The sequence below is a fragment of the Thalassophryne amazonica genome, chromosome 13, assembly GCF_902500255.1.
Source record: "Thalassophryne amazonica chromosome 13, fThaAma1.1, whole genome shotgun sequence".
NCBI lineage: Eukaryota > Metazoa > Chordata > Actinopteri > Batrachoidiformes > Batrachoididae > Thalassophryne > Thalassophryne amazonica.
This window is the reverse complement of record NC_047115.1, coordinates 71205104-71217854: the sequence shown is the minus strand read 5'-3', so window position 1 is coordinate 71217854 and position 12751 is coordinate 71205104. Positions and strand designations below refer to the sequence as shown.

Sequence of the window (12751 nt, the reverse complement as noted above, 5' to 3'; positions counted from 1 at the left end):
TACAGAACTATGGAATGGATTCTCATTGTGATGCTGATGACCTGCAGATGTACAAGCCTGTCTCCGTAGGTAATGTTTATCAAATTGCTAAGCTAGAGGATTAAAATCAGATGTCCTCCAATTTCCTGCTTTTGAATGCAGAGAAGACTGAGATGATTGCTGATGGTTCTGCTTGACTGAGACATCAGTTAACAGTGCCATTTAGTGATTGAGTATGTTGGTGTAGAAATTTCACTCTCACCTGCAATGTCTTACATTGTAATTTGCTTGTATCGTAAACCATCTGCTAAATTGGATTTTTATAACAACTTAAAACTTCTTCTTAATCATTGTGATTTAAATAAAGAAATTATAATTACTGGGGATTTTAATGTAAACTGGAATGATAAGAAAGCTAGAAAGAACCTGAAACAAGTAATTGAACATTTTAATTTTAAACAGTTAATAGAACAACCTACTCAAATAACTTCACATTCCAAAACTTTGATAGACTTGCTTCTTGTAAATAAACCTGGAAGAATTATCAAAATGTTTAATTACGTGACTGGGTTGTCTGACCATAATACCATCTTCTTCTCAAGAAAACTTACAAAAAAACGTTTTGATGATTCATATAGGCCAAATGTAAAAGTCTTACCTAAAACAATAATTCCCCCAAAAATTACTACCAAATCTTGTGGCAGCTCTGCAAAGTTGTGATTGGAACGAAATCACTCAAAGTAAAGATGTTGAAAATAGCAGCTGCCTATTTCACAAGAAAATTAACGAAGTAATGTTAAATTTTACCAAAAAGGGAAGCCACAACAAAAGAAAGAGAAATCTATTACCATGGATAAATGATGAATGTAAGAAATGGATGAGAGACAGAGATGAGCAACTAAAAAAATATATCAAATCCCATCTCATCACAGACAGGAATAAATTTACCTCACTAAGAAATAAGGTTACTCAAATTATGCGAAAGGTTAAAGCAATTTTTTTCATGAATATCATTTCTGAAGCAAATGGAAATTCCAAAAAGATCTGGCAACGTTTAAATAAATTAACGAGGAAGGATAAAAAAGCAAAACAAGAAATTGAGCTAAAAATGAACAATATTGCTGTGACTGATCCAGATCTATTGACAAATGAATTTAACAATTATTTCCTCAATTCTGTGAGGGAAATAAGTGAATTATTTCCAACTCCTGATCTCAAACCAAGGTCTATTGATCTCACACAGCCTGTTTTTAATTTACGTGAAATAACAGGGCTGGAAGTGTCCAAAATTATTGGTTCACTAAAAAATTCGAAGGCTAAAGACATTCATGGACTAGACACTCATCTCCTAAAATTATGCAAAGAGTCCCTTGTTGCACCAATAACACACATCGTTAATTTATCACTTAAACAGAGAGTTGTCCCATCGTCCTGGAAACTGGCCACAGTCACCCCAATTTTTAAATCTGGTGACAGTTCAAATATATCCAATTATCGACCAATCTGTATACTTCCAGTCATTTCCAAGGTTGTTGAGAGATGGGTAGCAAATATTATAAATGAACATTTAAATTCTAGTCCCTTTAATCTACATGCTATGCAATTTGGGTTCAGAGCAAACCACTCCACTGAATCAGCAAACAGCTTCTTTATAGAAAAGGTGAAAAGTAAATTGGATATATATCCTTGTGTTGGTGCAGTGTTCCTTGACCTTAAAAAGGCTTTTGACACTGTTAACCATGAAATTCTTCTAACAAAATTAACAGACTTCAATTTTTTGCCAGAGGCAATTCAGTGGCTTAAATCATATTTATCCTCAAGAAAACAATGTGTACAAATTGACAGTGTAAAATCATCGGTCTTGGATGTCTCTGTTGGTGTGCCGCAAGGATCAATACCTGGTCCCCTGTTATTCTCCCTGTATATAAATGATCTTCCCAAAATATGTAATAACGTGAATTTCCAAATGTATGCAGATGATGCTGTAATTTATACTCATGCAATGAGCGTTAAAGAGGCAGCTTCTATTCTGACCTCAGCCATGGAGCAAGTAAATGACTGGCTTTTCAAATCATGTTTGCTTCTCAGTTCCAAAAAAACGGTCTGTTTGATATTCTCAAAGCAATCAAAAGAAATAAAAAGTTCCGCAGTATTCTTGAGAGGAGAAGAATTACAACTTGTCACAGAATTCAAGTACCTCGGCGTGATACTTGATTCCACTTTGTCCTTCAAAAATCATATTAAAAAACTTGCCAATGCTATCAAATTTAACCTTAAAAATTTTAAACAAATCAGGTCTTTTCTAACACTTGGTGCTGCCAGAATGTTTCTCCATTCAATGATTTTATCTCATATTGAATATTGCATCACAAGTTGGTCTCTCACCACAGTTACCAATTTGAAATTAATTGAATCTCTGTACAAAAAATCTCTTAAAGTTTTTGACCGAAAACCTAATTCTTTTCATGTATGTAATATTTTAAACAAGTACAATCTTTTCAATTTTGAAAATGTTATAAATTTTAAGTATGTATGCTTCATTTATAACGTGCTACATGGACTAGCCCCACCTCCAGTGTCTACCTTGTTTAAATGTAAGATTTCAAGTGGCCTGAGAACCAGGGCCTCCTCCAGAGGAGACTGTGAGGTCCCCCACAGGAGAACAACTTTTGGACAGAACACTCTCTCTGTGAGGGCCACTAACATCTGGAACAGTCTTCCTCTGCACATACGGGAGAGCCCTACATTGATCAGGTTTAGAGCTCAACTCAAACTATGGCTTAAAACAAATCAGTCATGTGACCACTAGACTTTTAACATTCCCTTGTGTTGTTTATTTTGTATATTATATTTTCTTTCTTATGTATTTGCCTGTCTAGGGACTACGGATGAAAACTAGCTTTGTAGCTATAATCTGTCATATTTACATTTGTTTTTATACTGATGTTCATTAATGTGCATTGTCCCTATTCAAATAAATAAATAAATTGTGTGAGATTCATCACAGTAACAATGTTAAGAATCTTGGCGTAATCTTTGATGCAACACTGTGTTTTGATTTGAATATTAAGAAGTTTGTTAGGACAGCCAATTTTCATTTGTGCAATGTTGCAATGATCAGACCTATTTTGTTTATGGCTAGCACAACTTTGATTCATGCCTTTGTGTTTTCTGTAATTCATTATTGTAATGTATTTTCTGGATTACTACTTTTAGAGTTTGACATGTTCACAGGAGGTTTCAAATACTGCTGCTCAAGTTTGGATGAAAACCAGGATATTTCAACACAGTTCAACCTGTGCTGGCTTTCATTCACGGGCTTCCTGTGACAGTAAGATCAGATTTTAAGGTTTGCTGTTGATATATAAGGCTGGAAATGGACAGGCACCTGTGCATCTTGCTGGCCTTGTTAAACATTACGTGCTTTCTCGCGCCTTGCTCTCGCAGGGTGCAGATTCAGTTTAATTTATTGAACTTATAGAGTGCCAAATCACGACAACGTCACTCACCTTATTTACATTTTACACAATGTCCCAACGTCATTGGAACTGGGGTTGTAAATAATGTGTGCTTGCTCTGGGGGTTGATAAGGTTAGACCTTACTTGTGTGAAGCGCCTTTAGGCAACTTTGTTGTGATTTGGCGCTATATAAAGTAAAATAATTTGAAATTGAAAAATTGTTAATCATATAAAATAGAAAACAAATGTGTTTTCAAACAGGGCCTAAAAATCTCAACGGAGTCTGACTGCCTCACTGACACAGGAAGATGATTCCACAGGACCGGGACACGATAGGAAAAGGCTTTATTTCCCACAGACTTGGTGGAATAGTTTGTCTATTGAGAATAGAAAGTCAACTTTGGTTTAATTTTTGAAGCAAATCTTAAAACCTATTTATTTTCTGTTGTTTATAATTAGTTTTATGGTTTTATCTCATTTTTATATTTGCTGGTTTGTATGTTTTGATCAATTTTGATCTATTTTAATTGTTCTTTTGGATGCTTAATGTTCTATTCTGTTTTGATGGTTTATTCTGTACAGTACTTTGTAATTTTTTTCTACTTGAAAGTGTGCTATAAATAGTAATTTTATATATATATATATATATATATATATATATATATATATATATACTATAAAAAATAAAAAAAGTAAAAAAAAGTAAAAAATAAAATTTTATATATATATATATATATATATATATATATATATATATATATATATATATATATATATATATATAATTTTATTTTATTTTTTACTTCAGGTTTCAGGTGTTATTGTGTCCCATTCTTCCAGAAGACACATCGGTGTGCAACAGTACATAGTTGTCATTGTTGCATTTTTCATTTCAAAATTCTTCACACATTCTTTGTTGGAAATAATTTGGCACTGCAGGCTCACCAGTCCAGTACCCGTATCCCCTTTGGTTGCAGCCATGCCTTTGAAATGTGTGCAGAATGTGGTTTTACATTTTCTTGTTGAAAAACGCATGGACGCCCCTGAAAAAGATGTTGTCTTGAAGACAGCATTATGTTACTCTAAACTCTCACTGTAATTAATGCTGTCATTACAAAAGTGTAATTTACCTTTGCCAAGGACACTGACACAACCCCATACCATGACAAACACCGACCTTTGGACTTGTTGCTGACAACAGTCTGGATGGTCATTTTCGTCTTCGGTCCGGAGCACACAGGGTCCATTCCTTTGGGAAAAAATAAAATAAAAGTTCTGGAATACTGATTAGTCTGTCCACAATGCAGGTTTCCACTATGTGATGGTCCAACGCAGACGCAGCCGAGTTCAGAGAGGTTAATACTGCTCCTGTACAATGATTAATATAAGGGGTTTTTTTGCACAGTAAAGATTTAAGTGGCATTTGTATATGTAATTCTGTATTGCAGTGCTTGATGAAGGCTTCCCCAAGTAACCCCTTGCCGCTGTGGTTCCATCAGCTATTGATGAGTGACGGTCGTTGATGCAGCGCCATCTGAGGAATCTGAGATCAAGGCTATTCAGCTTTGGCTTGTGCAGTTGCCTTTCACTCACTGAAATTCCTCCAGATTCATTGAATTATTTATTGAGATTTTACACTGTAGAGGGAGAAATATGCTAATCTTTTCCAATCTTTCTTGGTGGAACACTGTTTTTCAACATTTCAATAATTTTCTCATGCATTTGTTTTCAATCTGGAGAACCTCTGTCCATCTTTGTGCCTCAAACATTCAGCATTTTGTGGATACTGCTTTTTGAAACAAATCATGATCATAAACCATCCCTGGTTCTCAAGACCAGGCACCTAAGTGGCTCTACTCTACTCTATTCTACTCTTCTATTCTACTCTTCCTTTTTTAGATATTTATATACCTTAGTATACACTAATATAGTTCTATCTTAGAAATGGAATATGATAGATAGATAGATAGATAGATAGATAGATAGATAGATAGATAGATAGATAGATAGATAGATAGATAGATAGATAGATAGATAGATAGATAGATAGATAGATAGATAGATAGATAGATAGATAGATAGATAGATAGATAGATAGATAGACAGACAGACAGACAGACAGACAGACAGACAGACAGACAGACAGACAGACAGACAGACAGACAGACAGACAGACAGACAGACAGACAGACAGATAGATAGATAGATAGATAGATAGATAGATAGATAGATAGATAGATAGATAGATAGATAGATAGATAGATAGATAGATACTTTATTAATCCCGAGGGAAATTGTGTGGCATCTGTCGCTCTCATTCATACATATAAAAGTTATACAAGTTAAAAAAAAAATAAGTTAATGATAAAAAACAGCACTGAGACAAGTTAATAAATAAATAGTACAAAAACAGTATATAAAGTGCAACAAGTGACAGGAGTCAAGACACCTGACATTATGTTTAGGCATTTATAGCCCCCCATCTGCTGCCCCTGGCTGATGTGGCTACATTATACAGCCTGAGGGACAAAAAAGTCCTTCAGTCTGTCAGTAGAGCATTTGAGGGAGAGGAATTTGGAACTGAAGGCGCTCCCCTGCTTGGATATCACAGAGTTCAGGGGGTGGCTCTGATTGGACAGGACTGCCCTGATCTCGGACAGTGTTCTCCACTCCAGCACCCTCTCCACAGGGTCCAGACACAGTCCCACCACAGAGCCTGCTTTTTTAATGAGCCGATTCAGCCTCAGAATGTCCTTCTTCCTCACACCGCCCCCCAACACACAACGGCGTAGAAAAGTACACTGGACACGATGGACTGATAGAACATGTACAATAACTTGGAGCAGACCCAGAATGAAGCCAGCCTCCTAAGAAAGTACATTCTACTCTGTCCCTTCTTATAGACAGCATCCATATTAGCTGCTCAGCTCAGCCTGTTATCCAGCTGCAGGCCAAGGTACCTATAGGTGGAAACCACCTCCACCTCGGATCCGTCAATTACGATGGGCTGCAGAGAGACAGGCGCCCGCCTGAAATCGAGCACCACTTCCTTTGTTTTGGTGGTGTTGAGCAGGAGCTTGTTTTGCTGGCACCATCCCACAAAGTCCCTCACCACGCTCCTATACTCTCCCTCTTCACCCCCCCAATACATGCCACAATTGCAGTGTCATCTGAGAACTTCTGCATGTGACGTATTGGAGTTGTAGTGAAAGTCCGTAGTTTAGAGGGTGAAGAGGAGGGGTGACAGCACAGTGCCCTGAGGTACTCCAGTGCTGCAGGTCAATGTAGAGGACCTACACCCCCCCACACGTACAAACTGTGGCCTGTTGGTCAAATAATCCAAAATCCAGAGCACGAGGTGGGGTCCACAGCCATGATGTTGTTTCTCCTGGAGAAGACTGTGATGTATTGTATTAAAAGCACTGGAGAAGTCAAAGAAAAGGATCCTTACAATGCATCCCCCCACATCCAGGTATGTCAGGGCGTGGTGCAGGAGGTAGAGGACAGCATCTTCAACACCCACCCTATCCTGGTAGGCGAACTGGAGAGGGTCTCTCACTGCCTGCACTTGGGGTCGCACAAGCTGCAGAACCAGTCACTCCAGTGTTTTCATCATGTGGGACGTGAGCATGACCAGCCAGTAGTCACTCAGCTCCCGAGGGCGAGACTTCTTCGGAACTGGAATAATGCAGGATGTTTTCCATAATGAGGGGACACTCCCCAGCCGCAGACTCAGATTGAAGACCTGCTGTAGCGGGTTCCCCAGCTCTGCTGCACACGTCTTTAGGACAGACCTGGTCCGGACCCGCGGCCTTCCTCGATGCAGACGTCGCAGCTCCCTGGTCACCTGTTCTGCCGTGATTGAGGGAGGAGTTGAGGTGGGAGTAGAGAGCAGTTGTGTCAGAGATAAAGAGGCGCACGATGGTACTGCAGGAGAATGTTGGTCAGAGGAGCCTGGAGAGGGCTGTGGGGGTGAGCAGGTCATTGGGGGGGGACTGAAACGATTAAAAAAGACATGCCTTACTGAATTTTCATGATTATAATCACCTGTTGATATCACCTTTTTTGAAGTTTATTCACTTTTATATTTGACTTCTTTTTATTATTTATTTATTTATTTAAATGTTTTGCAGCCTGGAAATCCAGAAATTAATTTATATTGCAAAAGAAATGAAGTTGACCACATAAAACATGGAATATCTTGGTTCATACTGTCTGCAATGAAATACAAGAATCACTGCAAGATTTTAAATTATTATTATTTGCATTTTCCATACCACCCTAACATTTTCTGATTCAGGGTTGTATTACTCTATCTAGGATTGGAGAAACTTTGCATTGTGCAACTTTTATCAGCTGCATAACCAATTGCTTCATGGGAAGGTGACAAGCAGCTGCAAAATTTCAGTCTGCAGGATGGCACATGAGACACTTACCTTAGCTTTCTGTTCAATATTGTTTGGAAGAAACAAAGAAGAAATCATGAGGGCAAATACTTTTTCACTGCAGTGTCACCTTGAAAAACTTCCAACTTTCCTCCACATGGTGTCCCTTATTGCTGTGCTGAGAACAGTCTGCAGACCAGATAACATTATGCAGTGTAAAAGTAGTGGAAATCCTATACCGGTCTGGAGGTCTGACCGTGTGCTGATCTGAACTGTGAGAGACATACACATACAAGTTTGTGAGCTGAAATATAGCCTACATGTTAAGTTACGAAACATGCCTTATTTTCTCAGTATATGTGAGTGGTGCCACATGATTGTCTGGTGATCAGTGAGTCATCCCTGGGGCCAAAGTGGGGAAGGGTCTAACAGGACCTAGCGGCGAAGACCGAGAGGTGATTGCAGTAACATAGGGACAGAAATGGTCATCATCACCATGGTTACCACAATGACACAGCCAACTTGTGAGGAATTGCACAAGAAGTGTTTCACGGTTAACAACAGTACCCCATCTGTTCTTCACTGTGCTGAAGCATTAGTCAGGGTACCCAACTCTTTCTGGATCGGCCTCAAAATGTAATCACGTTTGACCCGAGCTCCACCCTTCCACCAAGTTCAATTAAAATCCATCCACTACTTTTTGAGGTATCCTGCTGAGAATCGATACACTCTTTGTTGAAGTGAACAAGTATGCAAAAGCACAATAATAAACAAAAGGCATCAGAGGGCTGATGCATATCGTGTGCCCTCTACACACCGTGATGTAAATTTACTTGTATATGTCTGTAAAAGTGTTTTTGACTATGTTTGACTATATGACTTCTGTGTGACTTCATTATGAATTCATTCATTCCAATCAATCACAAATATTTTGCTGATCAGTTTGTGCTTTAGATAAATGATCTAGTAGGCTTATTGGTTGTTGAGACATTAAAAAAAAGAGAAAAAAAAAGAGTTTTCGGACCATGTTTTCCTTGACCTTTAACCAGACTACTCCAAAATCTAATCACTTCTAGGTATATATCAAATTATTATTCCCATCAAGCTTGAGCCATCTAGCCATTATCTGTCATGGAAGTTACGGAAGAAACGCAGCAATTTTAGATAAGTCCCTCGATGTTTGTCTGCTCCGGGTGTTTTGTAATTATTTCATAGTGGACAGCACATCTGTCCTTCAATCATGATGGATCTCACCATCCCACTTCGCGCCCGTGTCACACGGATGACGTGACAGCTGATGGCGGCGGCGTGGCAGGTGGTTGCCGTGCGGTGGGAAGCAAGTCTGGAGCCATTCCAAAGGTGATTACTTACTTTATTTACATTGTAGTGCCTTGGTAAACTATAGCATCGTCAGCCATTCTAATGTATAAATAATGTATATATAAAAAACGGCTGAGTGGATCCTTGTCATTTGATTGGTGGTCTGTATGTCACATGACATGGATTATTCGTACCATTTGCCATTGTGTTTCATTGACCGTGCAATAGTTCTTTTTTAGCTTGCAATTTTCATGCTATAGGAAATGTGCTATTGCATGCCCCGACCACCGCGCACTCTCACACTAATGGGGCAGTGTTTAGCTAAACACAGCGGAGTTTGTTTTGCTGGCAGGCGACAATTTGAAGAAGCTAATTGACGCTGCTAATTCTTCTAACACAAGAAATCAAATCCACCATGCTGTAAGCCGTCTGGAGGCATGAAGGGCTGTTAGGATGAAAAGTTGATGTGATTTTTCGCTGGACTGAGGAAGTACACAAAGTCTTTTTTTTTTTTTTTTGGAAGTACATTTGCCCTATTGATTCTCCGTTATTTTCAAAGGGAATTGCTGTGAGCTGTGATCGCTTCCTGTTCATGTTGTTCTTTGGGAAAGTGAAGTTTGCTCTTTAACATCCCGCTTATTCAACTTTACAACACATTTGGACCTGTTTATTCCAGAGTAATAAGATGTCTGAAACTTGGTTTGCGTATATAAAAATCCACGCAGATTAAACGTAGCAGACACTGAATATTTGGAATATTTGTTTTAGCAAGTTTTCAGGGTCTCATGCATGCAGTCTCTTAATAACATGATGAAAAGCATAAAAGTATAATGTTCATTTGGGATATATCTCAATAGGGCGAATGAAGTTAGTGGTTGGCATCATGGACTCCATCATTGCAATTCTGGTCTCCAATTTAAAGTTAAACACCAGTGGAACACCAAACTGTAAGTCCCTTTTCTGTTGTTTATAAATGAATAAAATATAAAATGATAAGGATCTATTTTAGCTGTTATATAAAACAAATAATGAATGTTTTTTATTCTTTCAATGGAATGAATATTTAATTCAGTGAAATATTCATACCATTGAACTCACAAACATTCATTATTTGTATATTGTCAAATAGCTTGTGTCTTTTAGAATGTCTGCGTTATTGCCATGCAGAGTTACATTAGCAAGTATAACTATTAATCCTGTAAACTATGTAATGTTATTTGCTCCTATTGACTGTATTGACCTTTGACTGAAAAGTTGCGTTTTTCAGTCAGAGCCCCTTGGGGCTGTGTTCAACAACACTGAACCTATCAGCAACATCCAGTGCTAAAAGATTAAGCCAATAAGGAAATGCCAAATGCTGCAGTTCTTCAAATGGCCACTTGATGCTAGCTCCAAAAGAGACTCAATTCCCATAGAAGCACATATTAAAATGCTCAACTTTTCAGCAGAAATTTTATATATATATATATATATATATATATATATATATATATATGGTTTGGACACATTTTCCCATTCAACTGAATATAGCATATACTATATAATATTATGCCACTCCCACCTCACCCCAACACCCCAGCCAACGCTGCCGTTCCATGGCCACCCCCGGGTTATGCTGTCTCGCTTCACCGTGAGTGTTACATTGCACCCTCTGGCTACCGCTCACGGTCACAGTCATAGGTCACAGGCCCTCCTTTCATGCTGGCGAGCGGGTGCTGACCCCGTCCATCCTCAGAAGACAACCTTGGCCCCAGTATGGTTCTCTTTAACTTACAAACATGCAATAAAACCCAAAGTTAACAATAAAAACAATTTAAAATGAAATGCAAGCCATAAAATCATGCACGTAATGAGACTAAAACACACTTGTGATCCTAAAAATAAAATAATTTAACTTCCACACTGTTACACATCACCTGAATCCAAATTACCTAGCTTGTTAGCCTTAGCTTGTTAGCTAAGGCTAACAAGCTAAGGCTAACCTTCAAGATAGTTGGGTGTGTTCAGGTTTCCTTTGTCCTGCCCAATTCACATCAGATCTGCCCGCGATCCACTTCATTACCGATTAAGCAAAGTGAGGCACTGCCAAGATGAAGACAACCAGAAACACCCACACTGGAGCTTCAGACCCACTCTTTAGAAAACCAATGGGTGACATCACTTAGGGTTTATCCATTATATATATAGTGACTGATTTTAACACCCCTCTCCCAGTGCTGTAACCTTGTCGTGGTGGAGAGCTTTACATGGTTCCTTGACCCTGAAAACTATACTCATGGGGATCTCTGACCTCTGGTAGGTTTAACCATACTGAGAAGGGTTCATGTGAGAAAAGGGACAAATTGCAGCACCCCATCCTCAGGGTTGGCCATTGGGCTACCAACCCTGTCACATTTAAAAAAAAAAATCTTGTTAAGTAAACCAATGTCAGAAAACAGTCATTGGTGGTGAAGCCAGTTGCAAACTGTGACAGAGGCCTTATGTGCACCAGATGAAGAGAATGAATTGAGGTTTCGACATCTTGGTTACAACAAGATATCCCAACAGACTTTGCAGGGGTTTCATCCACCATTTTCATTTTCTATGCATTGCAGTCCTCCTCATGTGGTTTGTTGAACAAATGGTTTTGCAGGGCAGTAGGTATAACTGCTATGATTGCCACATGTTGTGCATGTGGACCTGTGATTTGATGCCTTCAAGCAGTTATTTTTCTGAGGGCCTAGTTTTAGGTACAGAATGCATTTCGGGCCTCTGTGTCTGGTATGTTTGCATTTTAAAATGTAAGGTTTTTCACATTATTCTACAGCCATGTTGGTCTCAGAACACCTGAGCTCAGAAATTATGCAGAGTTGGTTCTCATTCGTAGTTGACAGGGACACTGCTTCAGGGTTGTATCAGGTTGTATCATCTGCTTTGACGAATTTGAGCTGAAGATCAAGATTCAAAATTCTACCGCGCTGAATCGCCTTAAAATTTTGAGTTTTGCCAACTTTTTCATTTTATAGTAACTCTGGACTGCAGGAGACCACGGTGCCAATAAATGCTGTCAGGGGTTGGGGCGGGAAGGGTGGGGGGATGTAAGAGGACACCACCAGGGGAGTCTGGAGCAGGAGACGGCATCCAGACAACAGCTCTGCCAAACAGCTGAACCTCGAAAACCTCACGCAGGGCATGCCGCCACATGCCACCATTATCTTAAAGTCTCTACAATGAAACTGACATTTTTCATGGAAATTAACCCTCAGGGGTCCATGGACTCGCTGTCAAGTCCACATCAATGGGTTTGTTTATTTTTGTAATGTTTCTGGACCCCTGAAGGTTAAACACCATTTTTATAATTATTTACAAGATTAAATATAAAGCAACACTCAGGAATGTATTTCATTTTGAACATACTGGAGGTGATAGCAGTTGTGTTCTACAACTTGCAAAAATTATGTTGGAACAGATTTAAACTTAATGTTCTTAGAAAGACAAGGTCCCCAGTGTGCAAGGTAATATGATGGCCTGCATTAGTTAAATAGAGAACATGAAGTCCTGCTGCAAACATGGGCACAGCCGGTGGCGCTGCATGCCACACAGCCTGCTGAGTCATAATGGGTCCAATG

At 38.9% G+C, this 12751-nt stretch overlaps 1 long non-coding RNA gene across 1 annotated transcript; it reads left to right on the top strand.

Moving 5' to 3' along the window:
• The first annotated feature begins 680 nt into the window (after positions 1–680).
• Positions 681–12418, top strand: LOC117523055. The gene is made up of 3 exons (XR_004564399.1): positions 681–692; positions 4387–4390; positions 12257–12418. It is a non-coding gene; the product is annotated as an uncharacterized LOC117523055 (long non-coding RNA).
• Positions 12419–12751: the final 333 nt, after the last annotated feature.